General features: G+C 43.3%; 1 non-coding gene across 1 annotated transcript; it reads right to left on the bottom strand.

Annotated features, from left to right (window-relative positions):
* Window positions 1-15,830: 15,830 nt before the first annotated feature.
* LOC124658569 lies at window positions 15,831-15,941 on the bottom strand. Its single transcript, XR_006989286.1, has one exon. It is a non-coding gene; the product is annotated as a small nucleolar RNA SNORA5 (small nucleolar RNA).
* Window positions 15,942-18,123: the final 2,182 nt, after the last annotated feature.

The raw sequence follows: 18,123 nt of genomic DNA, 5'->3' as shown, positions 1-18,123 counted from the left end.
CATATTATCAAGAAGCTTTGTTGCTTCACCAAGAGTGATGGACATAAAGGTACCTCCAGCAGCTGAATCCAATAGGTTCCGCGAAGAAAAGTTCAGTCCTGCATAAAAGGTTTGGATGATCATCCAAGTAGTCAGTCCATGGGTTGGGCAATTTTTAACCATAGATTTCATTCTTTCCCAAGCTTGTGCAACATGCTCATTATCTAATTGCTTAAAATTCATTCTCAAATATATAATTTTAGCAGGGGGATAATATCTACCAATAAAAGCATCCTTGCATTTAGTCCATGAATCAATACTATTCTTAGGCAGAGATAGCAACCAATCTTTAGCCCTTCCTCTTAATGAGAAAGGAAACAATTTTAATTTTATAATGTCACCATCTACATCCTTATACTTTTGCATTTCACATAGTTCAACAAAATTATTGAGATGGGCAGCAGCATCATCAGAACTAACACCGGAAAATTGCTCTCTCATAACAAGATTCAGTAAAGCAGGTTTAATTTCAAAGAATTCTACTGTAGTAGCAGGTGGAGCAATAGGTGTGCATAAGAAATCATTATTACTTGTGGTTGTGAAGTCACACAACTTATTTTTTTCAGGAGTACCCATTTTAGCAGTAGTAAATAAAGCAAACTAGATAAAATAAATGCAGGTAACTATTTTTTTTTGTGTTTTTGATATAGAGTACAGGACAATAAATAAAGTAAAACTAGCAACTAATTTTTTTGTGTTTTGATATAATGCAGCAAACAAGAAAGTAAATAAAATAAAGCAAGACAAAAACAAAGTAAAGAGATTGGATTGTGGAGACTCCCCTTGCAGCGTGTCTTGATCTCCCGACAACGGCGCCGGAAAATATTGCTTGATGGCGTGTAATACACACGTTCGTTGGGAACCCCAAGAGGAAGGTATGATGCGCACAGTAGCAAGTTTTCCCTCAGAAAGAAACCAAGGTTTATCGAACCAGGAGGAGCCAAGAAGCACGTTGAAGGTTGATGGCAGCGGGATGTAGTGCGGCGCAACACCAGGGATTCCGGCGCCAACGTGGAACCTGGACAACACAACCAAAGTACTTTGCGCCAACGAAACAGTGAGGTTGTCAATCTCACCGGCTTGCTGTAACAAAGGATTAGATGTATAGTGTGGATGATGATTGTTTGCAGAAAACAGTAGAACAAGTATTGCAGTAGATTGTATTTAATGTAAAAGAATAGGACCGGGGTCCACAGTTCACTAGAGGTGTCTCTCCCATAAGATAAATAGCATGTTGGGTGAACAAATTACATCGGGCAATTGACAAATAGAGAGGGCATGACAATGCACATACATGATATGATAAGTATAGTGAGATTTAATTGGGCATTATGACAAAGTACATAGACCGCTATCCAAGCATGCATCTATGCCTAAAAAGTCCACCTTCGGGTTATCATCCGAACCCCTTCCAAGTATTAAGTTGCAAACAACGATGACAATTGCATTAAGTATGGTGCGTAATGTAATCAATAACTACATCCTCGGACATAGCATCAATGTTTTATCCCTAGTGGCAACAAAGACATCCACAACCTTAGAACTTTCGTCACTCGTCCCGCATTTAATGGAGGCATGAACCCACTATCGAGCATAAATACTCCCTCCTGGAGTTAAGAGTAAAAACTTGGCCGAGCCTCTACTAATAACGGAGAGCATGCAAGATCATAAACAACACTTAGGTAATAGATTGATAATCAACATAACATAGTATTCTCTATCCATCGGATCCCGACAAACACAACATATAGCATTACGGATAGATGATCTTGATCATGTTAGGCAGCTCACAAGATCCGACAATGAAGCACATAAGGAGAAGACAACCATCTAGCTACTGCTATGGACCCATAGTCCAGGGGTGAACTACTCACTCATCACTCCGGAGGCGACCATGGCGGTGAAGAGTCCTCCGGGAGATGATTCCCCTCTCCGGCGAGGTGCCGGAGGCGATCTCCTGAATCCCCCGAGATGGGATTGGCGGCGGCGGCGTCTCAGTAAGGTTTTCCGTATCGTGGCTCTCGGTACTGGGGGTTTCGCGACGGAGGCTTTAAGTAGGCGGAAGGGCAGGTCAAAGGGCGTCACGGGGCCCCCACACAACAGGGCCGCGCGGCCAGCTTCTGGGCTGCGCCGCCCCGTGGCCCCACTTCGTCTTCTCTTCGGTCTTCTGGAAGCTTCGTAGCAAAATAGGCCCCTGGGCGTTGATTTCGTCCAATTCCGAGAATATTTCCTTACTAGGATTTCTAAAACCAAAAACAGCAGAAAACGAAGAATCGGCTCTTCGGCATCTCGTTAATAGGTTAGTGCCGGAAAATGCATAAATATGACATAAAGTATGCATAAAACATGCAGATATCATCAATAATGTGGCATGGAACATAAGAAATTATCGATACGTCGGAGACGTATCATGTTTGACCATTAAGATTTATAATAACTTATCCATCGTACATGGAGTAATGTCATAATTTGAACAACTCATTGTTTTCATTTGACCAGAGCAAAATAACAATTATTAAGTTCTTTATTATAAATTATAAGGGCTAGGTAGAATGCCAATGACAAGCATAATAACACTTTATTATGTTCCAGATGTGCTTTATTACCATATTCCTTATTAGTCACTTAGGCCATCATATTCTTGTATTGTGTTATATTGTATGACATCTCATACCAATCAATCTGGTACAAATACCCAAGAATTTCATTATGTGACCAAACAAGGAATACATCCATAACATGTATATCATATATATACACCTGAGCTAGACTTTCTAGTCTTTTCTTTCTTTCTGCTAAAATATCTTTTGTAGTTTCTCTTTTAGCTTTCCTCATTCTCAGAAAATACTTCACCTTCAATAACTTCTAGGTTTGTTGGTCAAATACCAATAACCTTGAGGTTCTTACTTTGAAGTTGATCATCATATGACAAGTGTTTCAGATTTCACTATTAGTAACTTTGTAATATGATGAACAATTTCACTCATAATTTTATCCATCATATCATGACGATTTTTCCAAGACCATGTCTGTACATGCTAGGCTCGTAAAGTTTAACCTCAGTATTCGCATGTGCAAATCTGGCTTGCACCCGTTGTATGCACACGTAGAATCTATAACACCCGATCATCACGAGATGCTTCGAAACGACGAGTCTTAGCAACGGTGCATACTAAGGACGATCACTTCATGGATATGCGAATATCGTTAGTGCCCCAAAAGTTGGAGAATTGGGACGCCTGGCGTCTTCAACCTTCATACATTCCCATAAAACTTATGAGTTTATGTAGTCTCACCAAATTATATTCTATCATCTTGCAACAAGGTCTTAGATATCACATATATCTCATACCTCGCTTATTTCTGAAAACTAAATTTTCAGCTCCTTACTTTTCAAACAGATTTGAACTTCAAGTTTCACGGAGACAAGATGACTTTAGGTACTAATTGAAACCATAGCTCTTTGAATCAACAATGTGAGATTTACTAAAAGTTTGCAATAGGACTTACTCATTTCTTGATTCTTTAACAATACGGTACCAGTCTGTAAAGTTTCTTGTCAGATTTTAATAGTATTTCTATCTCAATTACAAGACTAGCGCTTGGTAGAAAAACGGATGCCAATACTACAAATTAATTCAAAATACTACTCAGACTATGTTTATGATAATTAGTTCATGTTTTAATCTAATTACTAATGAACTCCCAATTAATACAACATCCCTCATAGTTTTTAAGTGATACACGATCCAGATCCACTACACCAAAACCGATCATCACGTGAGATGATGTAGCTTCAATGGTGAACATCAACATGTTGATCATATCATCCATATGACTCGTGTTCAACCTTTCGGTTTCCGTTGTCCCGAGGCCATGTCTGTACATGCTAGCGTGTGCAACATGGCTTACACCCGTTGTATGTGAACGTTGAGTCTATCACATCCGATCATCACGAGATGCTTCGAAACGACGAACTATATCAACGGTGCATACGAGGGGAGAACACTTTATTATCTTGATATTAATGTGAGGGATCATCTTATAATGCTACCGTCGCGTTCTAAGCAAAATAAGATGCATAAAGGATTAACATCACATGCAATTCATATGTGATATGATATGTCCCTTTAGTCTTTGCACCTTCGATTTTCATCTCCAAAGCACGGACATGATCTCCATCATCAACGGGCATGATCTCCATCATCGTCGGCGTAGCGTCAAGGTCCATGGCGCCGTCTTCATGGTTGTTCACCCCATGTAGCAACTATTACAACTACTTTGAAATACTACTCAACATGAAATTTAAAGACAACCATAAGGCTCCTGCCGGTTGCCACAATACAATAATGATCATCTCATACATATTCATCATCACATCATGGCCATATCACATCACCAAACCCCTGCAAAAACAAGTTAGACGTCTCTAATTTGGTTTGCATATTTTACGTGGTTTAGGGTTTTCGAGTGAGATCTAATCTACCTATGAACATGAACCACAACGGTGATACTAGTGTTGTCAATAGAAGAGTAAATTGAATCTTCACTATAGTAGGAGAGACAGACACCCGCAAAGCCACTTATGCAATACAAGTTGCATGTCGAGCGTGGAGCAAATCTCATGAACGCGGTCATGTAAAGTTAGCCCGATCCGCTTCATCCCACTATGCCACAAAGATGCAAAGTACTCAAACTAAAGACAACATAAGCATCAACGCCCACAAAACAATTGTGTTCTACTTGTGCTACCATCTATGCGTAGACACGGCTCTGATATCACTGTAGGGATTCGTAGCATAGAAAACAAAAAAATTCCTACCGCGAGAACGCAATCCAAGCCAAGATGCAATCTAGAAGATGGGAGCAACGAGGGGATGAACGAGACTAACCCTTGAAGATTTCCAAAGCCTACAAGAGGAGGCTCTCGTTGCTGCGGTAGACGATCACTTGCCGCTTTCAAAAGCGCGTAGAAGATCTTGACGGTGCCACAATCGGGCAGAACCTCCGTACTCGGTCACACGTTCGGTGTTGATGAAGACGACGTCCTTCTCCCCGTTCCAGCGGGCAGCGGAAGTAGTAGATCCTCCTCGGAATCCCGACAGCACGACGGCGTGGTGGCGGTGGTGGTGGAGAACTCCAGCAGGGCTTCGCCTAAGCGTATGCGGGAGAAGTGGTGGAGGAGGAGAGGCTAGGGTTTGGGCAGCCCTAGGTGGTGCGGCCAAGAGTGGGCAGCCCCTCCCTCTCCTCCTCATTATATAGGTGGAAATCCCCAAGTGTTGGTATCCAAGTCTTCGAATAAGACCCGAAACCAAAACCTTCCATAGGGACAAAACCTACCCAAGGGGGGAATCCCACTCAAGGTGGGACTCCCACCCCTTCCTTGGGGGTTGGCCGGCCACCCTTGGGGAGTCCACCTTGGACTCCTCCCCTTTAGGTTTGGCTGGCCATGCAAGGTGGAGTCCCTCCGGGACTCCACTTTCCATGGTGATTTCTTCCGGACTTTTCTAGAACCTTCTAGAACCTGCCATAAATGCACCGGATCATTTCCAAACTTTGAATATGACTTCCTATATATGAATCTTATTCTCCGGACCATTCCGGACCTCCTCGTGATGTCCTGGATCCCATCCGAGACTCCGAACAAAACTTCGAACTCCATTCTTTATTCCATATCTACTTAAACGACATCAAACCTTAAGTGTGTCACCCTACGGTTCGTGAACTATGTGGACATGGTTGAGACCTCTCTCTGACCAATAACCAATAGCGGGATCTGGAGATCCATAATGGCTCCCACATATTCAACGATGACTTAGTGATCGAATGAACCATTCACATACGATACCGATTCCCTTTGTCACGCGATATTTTACTTGTCCGAGGTTTGATCATCGGTATCTCTATACCTTGTTCAACCTCGTCTCCGACAAGTACTCTTTACTCGTACCGTGGTATGTGGTCTCTTATGAACCATTCATATGCTTGCAAGCTATTTAGACGACATTCCACCGAGAGGGCCCAGAGTATATCTATCCGTCATCGGGATGGACAAATCCCACCGTTGATCCATATGCCTCAACTCATACTTTCCGGATACTTAATCCCACCTTTATAACCACCCATTTACGCAGAGTGGCATTTGATGTAATCAAAGTACCTTTCCCAGTATAAGTGATTTACATGATCTCATGGTCAAAAGGACTAGGTAACTATGTATCGAAAGCTTATAGCAAATAACTTAATGACGTGATCTTATGCTACGCTTAATTGGGTGTGTCCATTACATCATTCATATAATGATATAACCTTGTTATTAATAACATCCAATGTTCATGATTATGAAACTAATCATCTATTAATCAACAAGCTAGTTAAGAGGCTTACTAGGGACTCATTGTTGTTTACATAACACACATGTATCAATGTTTCGGTTAATACAATTATAGCATGGTATATAAACTTTTATCATAAACATAAAGATATATAATAACCACTTTTATTATTGCCTCTTGGGCATATCTCCAACACCACCATCATCATGCCATGATTGCTTTTCCTTGATCGTGCTCACTAGAGGGAGGGTCTTGAGATACTTCTTGGGTTGGTGCATTATTGGCTTCAAGATTTGGAGCTTGTTGGAGTTTTGAAGACAAGGGCTCCACTTGAGTAGAGCATAGTCCTTCCCGAGTTCCCATAATATGTCCCTCAACGGGGCGGAAAAATCCCGTACCATTCTTGCTATGGCATCTTGAGGTATTTCATCATCTACATAAACAACAACTTTCCCCCCTTGGGAGCCATCATTTTCATCGAACACCACACTACAAGAATCAATAACTAGCCCGGAGGCTTTTTCATAGATTCTACAAGTGTGGGATTAATTCATCAGCGTAACCAAAAAATATACCCTCCAAAGCTTTAGGTTCAAATTTAGACAAACAAACTTCTTTGATTTTATAGAAACACTTACAACCGAACACCTTGAAGTAGGAGATGTTGGCCTTGTGTCCGAAGAGAATTTCATATGGAGTCATGTTCAAGCCTTGCGGAGATAGAGCATATTTGGTGAATGACACACAGTGGAGATAGTCTCGGCCCAGAAGTTGAATGGAGATTTAAGCTCCGCCAACATAGACCTTTTCATACTCATAAGAGTCCGGTTCTTCCTCTCCGCCACTCCATTTTGTTCATGGGTGTACGCAACGGAATATTGATTCTTAACCCCTCGTAACTAAGAAAATATATGAGAGTGTAGTTCTTGAACTCGGAGCCGTTGTCACTTCTTATTGCCAATATAGGAACATTGTGTTGACGTTGCACTTCAGTGGCAAAGTCGATGAAGGCTTGTTGAGTCTCATTCTTCAACTTGAATAAATAAACCAAAGGATATCTTGAATAATAATCAACAATCACCAAACAATGTTTTTCACACCAACACTTGCATGAGGGCCAATGATATCCACATGAAGGAGTTTCAAGATCCTCTTGGAGGAGATAATAGTCTTGCCAGGATGCGGAGAGTCATGTATTTTTCCTTGAACACAAGCCCTGCAAACATGGGCGGACCTTCTATCCCTTCTGCCCGGGCGACTGCCCGGGATGCTCCGTCCGTCGCCTCCTGATGCTAGTGATTCCTAAGAAGGAAATCCTTGGTCAAAGCAGCCCTGCCCGGGCTTGATCGAGCTGATTTTGGGCAACTGCCCCACGCGGCCACGCGAGCAGACCTTTGGGCCAAAACCTCTAGTGGGTGATGGTGCTCCATTGATGGCGCCAGACAATCTTGGTGGAAGTTGTTGTGGAAGTGGTTGGGAAACCCCAAGAGGAATGTGTGATGAGCACAACAACAAGTTAAACCTAAGTAAGAAACCAATATTTAATCGACAAGTAGGAGAAAGGCATTTCTTCTGAAGGTGTTGCTAGCTGACTAGTGGCAGGGCGCACTATCGGCGTCAGCAACAACGTGGAACCTGCACACAACACAACCAAAGTACTTTTCCCCAACTTACAGTGAGGTTGTCAATTTCACCGGTTTGCTGAACACAAAGGATTAGACGTATCGAGTGGAAAGAGATGTTTGCAGTAATTAGAGAGAGCAGGAATTGCAGTAAGTAAAAGAACATGATTGCAGTGGTTGAATTTATCAGTGTAAAGTAAAGGACCGGAGTCCACAGTTCACTAGAGGTGTCTCTCCATAAAGATAAATAGCATGTTGGGTGAACAAATTACATCTGGGTAATTGACAGAATATCGACCATACATGACAAGATGATTACTATGAGATTCGTTTGGGCATTACAACATGATACATAGACCGTAATCCAACTGCGTCTATGACTAATAATCCACCTTACGGTTATCGTCCGAACCCCTGTCAGTATTAAGTTGCAAGCAATAGATTATCGCATTAAGCAATGTGTGTAAAGTAAACAATAGAATTATACCCTTGGATAAAACATTGTTGTTTTCTCCCTAGTAGCAACATCACATCAGCAATCTTAGAAGTTATTGTCACTCTTCCAGAAAACTAGAGGCATGAACCTACTATCGAGCATAAATACCCCCTCTTGGAGTCAGAGCATCTCTAACAGAGCCCGTAAATCCCGCCGGAACTGAACTTTTCTGGCGGATTTACGGGTTCGGGCCGAAACGCGCGCAGATCAGCGCCCGAATACATGGGCCGGCCCGAATCGAAAGTTCGGGGGCCCGAGAAACTCACCGCACGAACCCTATTAAAAGGGTTCACGGAGGGGAGTTCGGTTCGCAAACCCTACTCCCCTCCGCCGCTCGTCTCCCAACGCTGCCGCCTGCGTCTGCTCCGACGAGCGATTCCGGCCGCTCCGACGCCGCGCCGCCGCTTTGGCCAGCTCCCCTCCGTCTGGAATGACGCGTGCAAGACGCGTGGGTAGGGGAGGTGGACGATCCGGCACCGGAAGGTCAACTCGGCGTCCGCCGGGTGCACGGGCGTCGCCGGAGCTCGCCAGGCGTAGGCGCTCCAACGGCGCGTGGAAGAGGGCCGACTGGAAGTGGCCGGACATGATGGCGTAACTCCAAGCGCGCGCGGAGGAGGCGCCGGAAGGAGAAGCGGAGGCGCCCCCCGCTGCCGCCGCGTGCAGCCCTCTTCTGCAGGCGCTGCCCCCGCACGGTGACGACGACGACGACGCCGCCAGGACGCCTCTAGCGTGCGGGAGCACCTCCGAGGCGGCGTTCGTCGAAGTGGCGGCGGTCGTCGTCGCCTAGGAAGACCGGCGAGCAAAAACCCTCCACCGTCTACATTAGCGCCCCGGTGACAGTATAGTCACTCCGGGGACTAATTCTAGTTTAATTTAGGTCCCTAGTTCGTAATGTACGTGCAATATGCATGTATTTTGCCTAATATTGTACAAATTATGAACAAATTTAGCTTCATTCGATGAAATCGAGTGCGATCGCAAAATTTGGTTTCCCGCGACGTTTGATTTCATCGAGTTCGGTTCACCTTTTCGGTTTCTGTTCTGCGCCATCGCTAAATCCGCAACTAAATTGTTTTTCGGGAGACTGAACTCGCTTTTTTGGGTTCCGATAAATAGGGGCTCTGTTAGAGTTGCTCTCACAAGCATCTACTTGGCCAGAGTATCTACTAGCAACGGAGAGCATGCAAGATCACAAATAACATATGACATGAATATATAATCGGCCTCAACATAGTATACAATATTCATCGGATCCCAGCAAACACAACATATAAGATCAAAAATAACATAAGGATGATCTTGATCATGTAGGGCAACTCACAAGATCTATACATGAAGCACAAATTGGAGAAGACAACCATCTAGCTACTGCTATGGACCCATAGTCCAGGGATGAACTACTCACGCATCACTTCGGAGGCGGGCATGGCGATGTAGATGCCTCCGGCGATGATTTCCCCCTCCGACAGGGTGCCGGGAAGAGCTTCAGGACCCTCCCGAGATGGGTTCTGCAATGGCAGCCGCGACTGAACTTTTCGTGGATGGAGACTCGAGTATCCAGGGTTTTTCCGAGATCGTGAATAAATAGGCGGAGGGGGCGAGGTCGGTGTCCGCCTGGGTGGCCCTGTTGGAGATATGCCCGAGAGGCAATAATAAAGTAGTTATTGTTATATCTTAGTGTTCATGATAAATGTTTACACCCCATGCTATAATTGTATTAACCGGAAACATTAATACATGTGTGTTGTGTAAACTACCAGAGTCCCTAGTAAGCCTCTCGTAAAACTATCTTGTTGATTAATAGATGATCTTGGTTACCTGATCATGAACATTGGATGTTGTTAATAACAAGGTTATGTCATTGGGTGAATGATATAATGGACATACACCCAAATAAGCGTAGCATAAGATCAAGTCATTAAGTTCATCTTGCTATAAGCTTTCGATACATAGTAACCTAGTCCTTTGACCATGAGATCATGTAAATCACTTATACCGGAAGGGTACTTTGATTACATCAAACGCCACTATGTAAATGGGTGGTTATAAAGATGGGATTAAGTATTCGGAAAGTATGAGTTGAGGCATATGGATCAAGAGTGGAATGTCGTCTAATTAGCTTGCAAGCATGTGACAAGGTCACAAGAGATGACATACCACGGTACGAGTAAAGATTACTTGTCGGTAACGAGGTTGAACTAGGTATGGAGATACCGATGATCGAACTTCGGACAAGTAAAGTATCGCGTGACAAAAGAAATCGGTATCGTATGTCAATGGTTCAATCGATCACTAAGTTAACGCTGAATGTGTGGGAGCCATTATGGATCTCCAGGTCCCGCTATGGTTATTGGTCGGAGAGGAGTCTCGATCATGTCCGCATAGTTCACGAACCGTAGGGTGACACGCTTAAGGTTCGATGTTGTATAGTTGCTTCGGAATATGAGATGGAGACCGAATGTTGTTCGGAGTCTCAGATGGGATCCAGGACATCACGAAGAGGTCCAGAATAGTCCGGAGAATAAGATTCAAGTAAGGGAAGTTGATTTCTAGGTTTCAGAAAAGTTCGGGATTTTTCCGGTGGAAGACCGAAAAGGTTCTAGAAGGTTCCGGGGGGTCCACCAAGGGGCCCAAGACCCTAGGAGGGCCAACATGGTCCGAAGGGTGCAGCCTAGCCCTAATGGGCCAGGGGCACATGCCCCTCAAGGCCCAAGTCGGCCAGCCCACTAGGGTTCCCCAAAACCCTAGGGGGGATCAAATTGGGGGGGGGGGGGGAGGAAAAACTCCCCCCCCTTTGGCCGCCGGCCCTATATGGGTTTGGGGAGTTGGGGGCAGCCAAACCGACCTCCCCCCTATATAAAGAGGGGAGGGGCAGGGGGCGCACACCCTTGAAACCCGAACCTTGGCCGCCCCTCTCTCCTGTACCACGACTCTGTACCGGCTTGGCGAAGCCCTGTAGTTTTTCTCCTCCACCAGCACCACGCCGTCGTGCTGCTGGGATTCCGAGGGGATCTACCACACCTCCGATGCCCGTTGGAACAGGGATAGGAAGGACTACATCGACACCGTACGCGCGACCGAGTACGGAAATGCTGCCGGATTGCAGCACCAGGACGATCGACTACATCAACAACGAGATCTGATCTCGCAAGGCTTTGGATCTTCGAGGGTTAGTCTCTCATATCTCTCGTTTCCTCGATCTTCATAGATTATATCTTGCCTTCTCCTAGACTGGATCTTGGATTTGTTCTTATTCGCGGTAGAAATTTTCTGTTTTCCATGCAACGAACCCATCAGTGGTATCAGAGCCGTGTCTATGCATAGGTCTGTTGCACGAGTAGAACACAATGAGTTTGTGGCCGTTGATGCTTTTGTTGTCTTTAGTTATGTGTACTTTGATCTTGCGGGATGGTGGGATGAAGCGGCCCGGGCTAACTTTACATGACCGCGTCTCATGAGACTTGCTCCACGCTTGACATGCAACTTGTATTGCATAAGTGGCTTTGCGGGTGTATGTCTCTCTCACCATAGTTAAGATTTAATTTACTATTTCTATCGACAACACTAGTATCACCGTTGTGGTTCATGTTCGTAGGTAGATTGGATCTTACTCGGAAACCCTAAACCACGTAAAATATGCAAACCAAATTAGAGGTGTCTAACTTGTTTTTGCAGGGCTTGGTGATTCGATATGACTTTGTGATGATGACTATATTTGATGTATGAGATGATCATTATTGTATTATGTCAACAGGCAGGAGCCTAATGGTTGTCTTTAAAAAATTTTAAGACCTGCGAGTCTATTCACCATGTAATAGCTTTATTTCAAGTAGTTGTTATAGTAGCTATAAGTGATGGACAACCATGAAGCGACGCCATGGACCTTGGTGCAATGCTGGTGATGATGTAGATCATGTTTGTGTGCTTTGGAGATGGAGATCAAAAGCACAAGAAGAAAGGCCATATCATATCACATATTATGAATTGCATGTGATGTTAATACTTTATGCATCTTATCTTGCTTAGATCGCGACGGTAGCATTATAAGATGATCCCTCACATTAATATCAAGATAATAAAGTGTTCTCCCCTTGTATGCACCGTTGCTAAAGTTCGTCATTTTGAAGCATCTCGTGATGATGGGATGTGATAGATTCTACGTTCACATACAACGGGTGTAAGCCATGTTGCACACGCGGAAATACTTGGGTTTGCTTGACGAGCCTAGCATGTACAGACATGGCCTCGGAACACAGGAAACCGAAAGGTTGAACATGAGTCATATGGATGATACGATCAACATGTTGATGTTCACCATTAAAGCTACATCACCTCACGTGATGATCGGACTTGGTGTAGTGACGATGGATCGTGTGCCACTAAACAACTATGAGGGATGTTGTATTAAGTGGGAGTTCATTAGTAATTAGATTAAAACTTGAACTAATTATCATGAACATAGTCTGAGTAGTATTTTGAATTAATTTGTAGAATTGGCATCCGTTATCTACCATGCGCTAGTCTTGTAATTGAGATAGAAACATTCTTAAGTCTGACAAGCAACTTTACGGACTGGTACTGTATTGTTAAAGAATCAAGAAATGATTAAGTCCTATTGGAAACTTTTGGTAAACCTCACATTGCCGATTCAAAGAGTAATGGTTTCAATTAGTACCTAAAATCATCTTGTCTCTGTGAAACTTGAAGTTCAAATCCGTTTGAAAAGTAAGGAGCTGGAAATTTTGTTTTCAGAAATAAGCGAGGTATGAGATATATGTGATATCTAAGACCTTATTGCAAGATGATAGAATATAATCTAGTGAGACTACATAAACTGACAAGTTTTATGGGAATGTACGAAGGTTGAAGACGCTAGGCATCCTGATCGTCCAACTAGTTGGGCACTAACGATATTCACATATCCATCAAGTGATCATCCTTAGTATGCACCGTTGCTAAGATTCGTCGTTTCGAAGCATCATGTGATGATCGGGTGTTATAGATTCTACGTGTGCATACAACGGGTGCAAGCCAGATTTGCACATGTGAATACTGAGGTTAAACTTTACGAGACTAGCATGTACAAACATGGTCTCGGAAAGACGTCATGATTTGATGGATAAAAATTATGAGTGAAATTGTTCATCACATTAAAAGGTTACTAATAGTGAAATCCGGAACACTTGTCATGTGATGATCAACTTCAAAGTAAGAACCTCAAGGATATTGGTATTTGACCAACAAACCTAGAAGTTATTGATGTTGAAGTATTTTCTGAATAATGAGGAAAGCCAAAAGAGAAAATACAAAAGTTTTTGGCAGAAAGAAAGAAAATACTAGAAAGTCTAGCTCAGGTGTATATAGATGATATACATGTTATGTATTCTTTGTTTGGCCACACAATGAAATTCTTAGGTATGTGTACCATATTGGTTGGTATGAGATGTCATGCAACACAACGCAATAAAAGAATATTATGGCCTAAGTGACTAACAAGGAATGTGGTGATAATGCACGTCTGGAACAAAAATAAAGAGTTAGTATGTTCGTCGTTGGCATTCTACCTAGCCCTTCAGATTTATAATAAAGAACCTTATAATTTTTATTTTGTTATGGTCAAATGAAAGCAATGAGTTGTTCAAATTATGATAGTATTCCATGTACGACAGATAAGTTATTATAAGTCTTTATGGTGAAACACACATGCATAACACTGGCGCTAAAATACCATAAGGAGAATGATGTGACTTCCACTTATTTGTGGAACCGCCATTTAGGTCATGTTAGAAAGGAACGCATGAAGAAACTCCATGCAAATGGATTTTTGGAGTCATTCGATTTTTGAATCGTCCGGCGCTTGCAAATCTTTTCCAAAAGAGAATGACTAAAACACCGTTTATAGGCCAGGAGTTGAACGGGCAACTAGCTTAGTGAAAAAATACATGATGATGTATATGGTTCATTGGGCATAGTTGTGTGAGGAAGATTCTTCTACTTTGTGAAAACTTCCAACAATGAATTGGAGGATATATTTTCGATGAGGAAGAGGTCTGAAACATTTGAATAGATTCAAATAAATTTTAGCATGAAGTGGAAATCATCATAATAGAAAAGTCAAATATCTATGATTGGATCATGGTGGAAATATTTGAATTACGAGTTTTAGTGAACATCTAAGAGAGTTATGGAATTATTCTACAACTCACGTTTCTTGGAGTATCATAGTGATGATGGAGTATCCGAGAGACGTATCCAAACCTTGTTGGGTTAATGATGAGATAAAATAAAATGATGCCATTATATTTTTGTGGATTATGCTTTAGAGACTACCCGCTTTTACACTAAATAGAGCATCATCATAATCCGTTGAAATGACACCATACGAGTTATGGCATGGGTATAAACCATAATAGTCCTTTCCTAAATTTTTGGTATGCGTAGCATAAGTAAATGAGTTTACAACCAAAACCGGATGAATGTCTTTGTTGTTGTCCCAGAGAACAAATTGGAAATTCTTTCCACTATGAAGTAAAAGACAAAAGTGTTAGTTAATGTTACTTACTCATTTCCAAGAAATTGTTTTCTAGTGAAGTATTTGAGTGGGAGGACAATGGAACTTGATAAGGTTTATGAACCCCAGCATGATGATCAGAGTAGCGCATCATCAGAAATGGTTCCAAATGCGGCCACGACGATCATGGCTCCTATGACTACAAAGTGTTATAGTCATGGAGATCGAAGTATCTATTGAACCTTGTAGTTATGGTTTACTTTGTGATCAAATAAATGATTTGTGGATAAATGATTGATTTTGAACAATAATAAACCAACTACATGCAAAGAAGCTATGATGGGTCCTGACTCCGTTAAAATGGCTATGCGCCATGAAATCCAAGATAGGTGAATACTTTTTGAAAGTAAATGGATCTATAAAATTGACGGACATGGATGGAATATCCTTGAAGTAGCTCGACTTGTCGAAAATTTGTTTATGACAAAGTTCAAAGAGTTGACTACGATAAGATTAGATCTTCCGTAGCAATGCTTATAGTCTATGTGGATTATTCTAGTAATCGCTACATATTTATTTTATGAGATATGATAGTAGGATGGCAGAAATACATTCCTTACCAGAAGTGTGTATAAAGGATGTATACTAGATACAAACCAAGAGATTTTGCTAGTCCGTGGAATACTAGATAGGTATACAAACTTCACTGGATGAAGTAAGTATCACAGAGTTGGAATCACTAGTAGGAAAAGCCTCATCAGTGGCGCACGAAAACATGATTCTGTGGCGCATGGGCGGTGCGCCACAGAAACTTCGCCACAAAAATAGGATTTCTGTGGCGCACCGGACCATGCGCCACAGAAGTAAGGTGTTCTGTGGCGCATATGGACCAGCTGCGCCACAGAAATAGGTGCGCCACTGAATTCTATTTTGGTGCGCCACAGAACAATGTACAGGTATAATCGATTTTGTGCTCCCTGGTGTATTATACAGGTTTTATACAGGTTTTGTACACAGTATACACGCATAATATAGACATATAGACAAATATAATATGGACACATATAACATAGCAACATTATACATCATCATCACAGTACTTAGAGCCCGATCGAGATACATATATAGTGGCAAGTGTCAAATGTTTTGCATACAACTCTTAATTCATACAAATTTCACAATTTCGAGATACAAAGTAGTCTTCATCCGGTTCCTCCTTTGCTCCCTCCTCTTTACCCACCAGGCTCGCTTGCATCGGGGTCTTCATCCGGTTCCTACTATGATTAAAATGGAAGAAAGTGAGACCAACAAGTCCGATGCACAAGAGAAATGGAATAAATGCCTCATACATTGTTGGTCAACACAAATATTAACATTCAGGGATGGCGTAAGTGAGACCAAGTCCGATGCACAAGAGATTGATATTTGTGCTATCTTACCAGGCTCACTTACGCCACCCCCAAGTGTACGGTGACCAAACATTTTAATCATCGGCATTTTGAAAATACCAAAGCAAATGGAATGACAAAATGGAATAAGTGCCTCATACATTGTTGGTCAACACAAATACTATGGTCAGAAACCATAGTTGCAGTATACGCCGCAGTATACTTTGCAGAAGGGCCCCCTTTCCCCGGTCGTCGTTCCGTGAACGGGTCCTTGACGAGACAACAACGCCGATCTGCCTCTCCGGCGCAGAACCACGGTAGTCCCAGCCGCCTCCCTTGTGGCCGCGTCTCCTGCGCTCTTCTCCATGGCCGGACCACGATTGGACTCACCGGGGGAATAATGATAATCGCCATCACCATCGCCAGACTCCACAGGTGCATAGCAGTTTGCAGCAGATGCCACTTTTCTTCCCTCGCCGTCCAGTGAACGAGTCCTTGATGCAAAGACCGTGCCGGCCTGCCAGCATTATGTCGGCCCATGTTGCCGCGCTCGGGCCGTGTGTCCGCGCCTGCACTGTTCGCCTTCTTGCCGGTGAACCAATAGACTGATCGTTGGAATAAGGAAACCGATGACGGCCGGTCGCAAGAATAGATTGCGATCGGCCGTCATCGGCTCCTTATTCCAACGATCGATCTATTGGTTCACCGGCAAGAAGGCGAAGAGTGCAGGCGCGGAGACACGGCCCGAAGCTGCGGCAACAATGGGTCGGCATGATGCTAGGGAGGCCGGCACGGTCTTGCATCAAGGACTCGTTCACTCGGACGGCAGAGAAGAAAAGTGGCATCTGCTGCAAAGTACTCTACACCTGTGGAGTCTGACGATAGTGGTGATGGCGATTATCATTATTCCCTCGGTGTGTCCAATCGTGGTCCGACCATGGAGAAAAGCGCAGAGCGCAGGAGATGCGGCCACAAGGGAGGCGGCTGGGACTGGCGTGGTTCTGCGCCGGAGAGGCAGGTCGGCGTTGTTGTCTCGTCAAGGACTCGTTCACGGAACGGCGGCCGGGAAAGAGGGGACCGTCTACAAAGTATATTGCGGTGTATAGGTGACCAAACATTCTAATCATCGGCACTAAAATGGAAGAAAGAGCCAAGTGGTATCTCAACTAGATATCATATGCCTCATACTTTGTTGGTCGAAAGATATTAACATTCAGGGATGGGGTCAGCGAGGCCAGGTAGGATGCACAAGAGATTGATATTTGTGCCATCGCACCAGGCTCATTGGCCCCACCCTAGAGTGTACAAGTGACCAAACAATTTAATCATCGGCACTAAAATGGAAGAAAGGCCAATGCAATTAAGAAGTAGCTAGTATGAACTAAATGGAATGCCTCATACTTTGTCGGTCGAAACAAATATTAACATCCAGGGATGGAGTAAGTGAGGCCAGGTAGGATGCACAAGATATTGATATTTGTGCCATCAAACCAGGCTCACTTGCTCCACCCCCGACTGTACGAGTGATCGACCAACCATCTAATCATCGGCAAGTACAAAAACACCACCAAACCAGCAACCATGGTGACATAAGTCAAGATGCTCAAACACACATAGCATGCATGGAGCGGATGCTCCAAAGGGATTATTCATCACTTGGTATATAGACCAAGTGATGCTGGCAAAAGAGAGGCCAATCAAGAACCAGTAAATCTAGTAAGTGATAGATATG

The sequence above is a fragment of the Lolium rigidum genome, chromosome 5 (assembly GCF_022539505.1).
Source record: "Lolium rigidum isolate FL_2022 chromosome 5, APGP_CSIRO_Lrig_0.1, whole genome shotgun sequence".
NCBI lineage: Eukaryota > Viridiplantae > Streptophyta > Magnoliopsida > Poales > Poaceae > Lolium > Lolium rigidum.
Note: the sequence above shows the minus strand (reverse complement) of the source record. Positions and strands in the feature narration are given on the sequence as shown.